The sequence below is a fragment of the Triticum urartu genome, chromosome 7, assembly GCF_003073215.2.
Source record: "Triticum urartu cultivar G1812 chromosome 7, Tu2.1, whole genome shotgun sequence".
Taxonomy (NCBI): Eukaryota; Viridiplantae; Streptophyta; class Magnoliopsida; order Poales; family Poaceae; genus Triticum; species Triticum urartu.
The window spans coordinates 347,222,220-347,228,822 of NC_053028.1; the positions used below are offsets into that span (position 1 = coordinate 347,222,220).

Below are 6,603 nucleotides of genomic sequence, written 5' to 3' on the forward strand. Positions count from 1 at the left end.
CAAAACATAGACTAAGGGAAAAATAGGGTGCATGTTCCTGTGGTCTAGCTCCACCTTACACACTAGCTACAACAAAAAATGCAGAAGAAAATCTAGTAAGGGTTTCTGATACAAAGGACTTGCTGCATTATCTTGCAGCCAAAAGAAAAAAGAAGAAGTTCAGGTATGACGACGCAGAAGTCCAGCACAGAAACCCGGACAGACCCAACAGGATCAACCTGATCCTCCCCCGATCCCGATCCCGATCCCGAGCCGCCCCAGCCCCGACAGGATCCAACGAAGGAAAAGAAGAAGTTCAGGTATGAAAACGCAGAAGTCCAGCTTGTACAGCGACCATTAGAAGATCTAGAAATAATGAACAAACGAATTCGTCTGAAGCATAAAATCATCTCCACAAGATTGCAACACGTCCGCACCCCCTTGGAAATGATCTGGAAACTACCTTTCGACAACTAAAAGGACCAGAGGGTAAATTTCAAAACCGCTAAAATAACATTTGCAGAAACCCGCAGGGAGTGGCAACATCAAATCGCCAGAAATCAAACCGTAAGGACCCTCCCAATTAAAATTTACGGATTAGTAAGCCTCGAATTTCACTAAAGTACTCAAATCAGGCAGCAAACTTTAAAGAAAAATGAGAAATCAATAGAAGCGCGGGTTGCATCTCGGGCGGATGAAGAACACGGGCGATTTCAAATTTGTTTGAAATAACAAAGAATTTGTGCTCCAAACTCATACTAAAACCTAATCCCCATCGTTCCAGAACTTCGACAACATCCAAAACATGCATTAAACTTGTAACAGAAACAAGTTCATCACGACCCCGAGAGCAAATCCGCCAACGTGCTAGAATCTGAATCAAAACAATCATTTAGACTCCAAAAACGTGTCCACATTACACTTACATCACAAACAACACGAATGATCAGAAAAACTCGCAGGGAAAGCCACGGTTGCGAAGATAGCCAGAAGGTCAGGTTAGTACACAGGGAAGTTCGGGCGCGTTACTCAGGCAGTTCAGGTTGTGATCAGAATATTATTCTGATTCCGTGATCAGAATAGTGTTTATGTATATATATATAGGAAAATGGTTGTGTACTTCTGGGAGTACGTACTCTCGCTCATCATATACCACATAGATGAATCTTTTATAGCTTATTATTATTTTTAATATACTTCATTAATAATTACTAGATACCCTAAAATGGATTTCATGAAAAAAAATCATGTGTGCCTCATATTTTCGAAGGTTTACGTATATACTGATTTGTTTGTACGTGAAAAAGGTATATTGCAAAAAGTAGGTCGTAAATGATATTTTTTTCAACAAAACTTGTATTGAGGTATCTTAGAATATTTAACGAAGTATATTGAGAATGATAAGGGGTATAATCAATGCGTATACGAGGTATATTGAAGATGGGAGTACATACTCCCAAGAGTACAGAAAATGAGTCCTATATATATATATGTTGTTTACTTATCACAATGACTGATGAGGGTGTGACCTGAGGGCTTGAGACGTGTACGGGGAGGGGGTAGTGGCCACATGGAGGTGGGGGATGGCGAAGACATGGTGACCGCATCAACTGACATGCCGCATACCTCTCTCTCTCTATTTGTGCATCCCCTCCTTTGGGTCTGAATTAAACAGGGTGCATCGATGTCACGCTCTCTATACTCTTCATCCTTCCCTCTTTGTTAATATCACCAAGGACACAGATGGCAATCAGAGTGGAGGGATAACTTGGTGGTTGACACTGAACAACTCATGCCGTGTGGTGAAATTTGTTAGTGGAGGAAAAATGAAGAGATACAGATTGAGAGCAAGTCAACATTTCACACCAATATTTCCCTCACATATATATTAAGAATACAGTATAATTACTAATGTATTCGTAATAAGGTTGCTAGTAGGGATGCACGTGGACCATGTCGGCGTTTGCATGTCCACGACCTTCCACGAAAAAACTAACGCCGTCATTATAGTAACTAAAGATTAGCGTAAATATTTGCTTCATGGATAGGTGTGGGCATGCTGCTTTAAGAATCATGTTAGTGAAATTTTTACTTCGTGCACGGTCGTGGACATGCGGACACCGTCCGCTTGCACACCTAGTTGCTGTACATTAACATTTAAAATATTACATCACCGACAATGTTGTTGGTGGAATTCAAAAGTAGGCATGTTGTCTTTTAAAAAAAAATCAATGTGAGTGCATGTATAGCAACTTCTAGTGGATGCCAAAGTACAATATCTACAGCAACAACAGTACCAAATCCCCAATCCCACCGGGAGCTCCTCTTTCTTCCTCATGTTATTTCACCACCCAGCGCCACCCTTTCTCTTCTCCAACCAGCGCCCGTGGTAAGGACGAAGCTACCTCCCGGTGCTCCCTACACCTCCACTCCATCTACTCGTGCTTTGTGTGTCACATGCTCCTCCATAGAACCTCAACCGTGGCACCCAGACCTAGCACAAAAGCATGGCCGTCTGTCAGATTTGGAACGGATGCGCGGTAGCTCCTCTCTCCCTGATCTTCCCTGTGAGATCTAGGGACCCCCTATGACTTCCTCTCCCATGCGACACCGCCTCACTGACGACCTTGCCGACAATGTGAGTGACAGTACCACTTCTCTTCTGTTCTCCTGCTGGTTAGCAAACTGAACCAAGCCAGTTTTTTAGTCATCTGAAACTGAACCAAAACATTTAACTCTAGTTGGTTTCGGTCACCCAACAGGAAATAGACAGACCTACAGGTGGTCTGCTCATCACGCTTTGGAACAGACCTATAGCTTTTTGAAAATATGTGCTTCATTATATGGTGGAATAGAATTTTATGAATTCAGATGGCAAGGATTTATAGCTGGGTGTAGCACAAAGAACGGGGGTTGTTAACTTAAATTATGACATCTAAACAAATGATGCAGTAGAACATATATGATTACCTATGTAGGTTTCAGTTTAAAGAGCCTGATGCTCCAGTTACTCATTTTGATTGAAGATCAAGCTCAGTGTTCTCTTTCTAGTATTGACACTTGAAACTAAAAGTCTAAAATACACATTTTTGTCAATGAGTTTCCACACCAAAACTGAATACAATTTAACTTGTCAATTAGCCTTATGGAATCTTGATCTTAAGCTAAAAACTGAGAATCTACAAATGTGACAGTCAGATTCTCCCATGCTTGTTAAATTTCAACGTGTAAGTTAAGTATCAAATACTTGAACTTTTTTAGAGAAGACATATCAGGTACTAACCATCAGTTTTATCCTTACTTAGATATCAAACGAACTTGAGCATGTGCTCGAAAGATAGCTCTTCAAAAAAAAACTTCTGCTTACAATGAATATGGCTGCAACCTGAATATGTGCATAGGTAGCACCATCATCAATAATGTACATAAGTAAAAAGGAAGGATGCAAACCTCTTAGAATTATTTACATTAGTGAAGCCAAATCTTATCTTCTGCTGGGACATTTAGAAGGAAAAGATAATTCTTGAGGTTGATAGGATCAAATTTGCATGTCACGGTGTCTTTCTAGCTTCAGGGAGAGAACTAATAAGTAAAAGGAAAGAAGGCGCATGATAATTTAAAGTAGAGCAAATTAAGCATGCCATCCCCACCAAGCCACTTCTTTGCTCAGCAGTTCGTTGTCACATCCTAGATGGATCTACCTTGTTTCTGGAGGAAAACAATGTCCACTTGGATTAATATATTTCTGTTGTCACGCACAAGCCTATAGTACTGAACCAACTCTCTCTCTCGAACCAATCTATAATGTAACACCCTACATTTGATTGGCTAACACATCAGATGGTTCTTTAAAACTCTCTTCTAGAATTATTATGGTGGCTCTAATAGTGCCTCTCATACAGAAAAACGGTGCAATCTGCGGATACACCAAGAAAATAAAAAAGTAAAAACAAAGAGTTCTTTCACTGAAATCATCAGCCGCCACTTAATTAGTTCAGACTTCAGCCACTTTATTGGTGTCGTACTGTAGTGTGTCCTATTTAGTTTTATAGTTTTATCCTTACCTAGGTTATTAAATAATCTCCATGGAGGTATGTTGATCCTTTTGGTTGTGAGGGCACATCCATCATGATGAAGATGAACCATATCAATGAACCAAAGAAAACCTAGCTGCGTGTGTCTAGTGACTAAGCAACTAAAGGAGGGACGTAGGAAGTGCCAATCTTAATTGCGGCGGATTAAGGTCTTGGGAGCAGAGGAGGAGGAATCTCCATGGCCGCTTCGTCCCCGAGCAGCAGCAAGGTGTCCACTGGTCGTTCCTCCCTGCACATCTACAGGAGAAGAGAAGAGCAGAGGTTAGAGAAAAGGGGAGATAGAGAGGACGAAGCCAAGGGAGGGGATCCACTCGCCGGACGAGAGGAGGACGGCATGGCCATGGGTGAGGACAAGATGCCCGAAACCCTAGCCATGGGGGGAGGGTCGCGGGTGGGCTTAGGTGGCCTTGAGTGCTGGATATAGCTGGATGGGAGGGTGCCGCGGTGCGAGGGGAGCTCGGGCTGTGCTTCGCGATGGCGGGATTCGCCGGACGTCGCCTGAATCATCCGCCGTAGGTGGCGCCACGAGGAGCCGCGTGAAGAGTGAGAGATGGGACAGGAGAGGGATCGGTGGGTACGGGATGCCGCGGATTCGGCAGCCTCCGGAGCTGCGAGGTGGGAGAAGAGGAGGGGGAGGGCCAGCGGCGAGGTGGGTCTCAGAAGGAAGGGGATGCGGTGGGTGGCGACGAGGGCGCCGCCCCTCGTGCTCCGCCGTCGCTGGAAAGGGTAAGTCTGGATAAGATGAAACAGAGGATTGTGGGCTGAATTTCTTTTAGTATACGCAGGTAAAATAGTACCACCTCGGATATAGGTGAAAAAAAACTGAAAGCGTAAAATCACGGAAAGAAAGCGCATTATGACGGTGAACCCGGAGACTCAATCCGTGCTTTATTATTAGGGATATATATATATAGTCACCGTGGGTGAGGAATAGTTATTCTTCACCCCCCCTCTATTTTACCATCAATGCACCGTAATTTTACGTTCCGTAAGTTTTGTCTTATTTCCGACGCAACAAGGGACCGTAAGAAAATATATAATCGCCGTAAAAAATATTTTATGTTATGTAAAATTACAAACGTAAAAACATAGTCTAAAATACACATAAACTGCAAAATTTCTTGTCTTATGACCTATATTTTCATTTTCTTATGTCAAATTTTACGTAGTGAATCAATAGGAATGTAACTATTTGAATTCGAAATGTAATTTAATTATGAAATGATCGTAAGATTACCTCGGGTGAAGAATAACTTATTCTGCATCCTGGGTGATGAATAGTAACACTATATGTATATATATATATACACTAGCAAAAGGGCCCGTGCGTTGCAACGGGTTAACCAAGTTATATGTTGTTTACTTATCACAATGACTGATGAGGGTGTGACCTGAGGGCTTGAGACGTGTACGGGGAGGGGGTAGTGGCCACATGGAGGTGGGGCATGGCGAAGACATGGTGACCGCAACAACTGACATGCCGCATACCTCTCTCTCTCTCTCTCTGTTTGTGCATCCCCTGCTTTGGGTCTGAATTAAACAGGGTGCATCGATGTCACGCTCTCTCTACTCTTCATCCTTCCCTCTTTCTTAAACTCACCAAGGACACAGATGGCATTCAGAGTGGAGGGATAACTTGGTGGTTGACACTGAACAACTCATGCCGTGTGGTGAAATTTGTTAGTGGAGGAAAAATGAAGAGATACAGATTGAGAGCAAGTCAACATTTCACACCAATATTTCCCTCACATATATATTAAGAATACAGTATAATTACTAATGTATTCGTAATAAGGTTGCTAGTAGGGATGCACGTGGACCATGTCGGCGTGTGCATGTCCACGACCTTCCACGAAAAAAACTAACACCGTCATTATAGTAACTAAAGATTAGTGTAAATATTTGCTTCATGGACAGGTGTGGCGATGAGGGCGCCGCCCCTCGTGCTCCGCTGTCGCTGGAAAGGGTAAGTCTGGATAAGATGAAACAGAGGATTGTGGGCTGAATTTCTTATAGTATACGCAGGTAAAATAGTACCACCTCGGATATAGGTGAAAAAAAACTGAAAGCGTAAAATCACGGAAAGAAAGCGCATTGTGACAGTGAACCCGGAGACTCAATCCGTGCTTTATTATTTGGGATATATATATATGGTGATACTATTCATCACCCAGGGTGTAGAATAAGTTATTCTTCACCCGAGGTAATCTTATGATCATTTTATAATTAAATTACGCTTGGATTTTAAATAGTTACATTCATATTGATTCACTACGTAAAATTTTGCGTAAGAAACAAAATATAGGTCATAAGAGAAGAAAATTTGCAGTTTATGTGTATTTTACACTATGTTTTTATGTTTGTAATTTTACATAACATAAAATATTTTTTACGGCTATTACATATTTTCTTACGATCTCTCTTTCCGTCGGAAATAAGATAAAATTTACGGAACATAAAATGACGGTGCATTGATGTCAATATAGAGAGGGGGTGAAGAATAACTATTCCCCACACAGGGTGACGAATA

General features: G+C 42.0%; 1 pseudogene; it reads right to left on the minus strand.

The window, feature by feature from the left end:
- Positions 1–3,103: 3,103 nt before the first annotated feature.
- LOC125524746 lies at positions 3,104–3,673 on the minus strand (annotated as a pseudogene).
- Between the last annotated feature and the right edge of the window lie 2,930 nt (positions 3,674–6,603).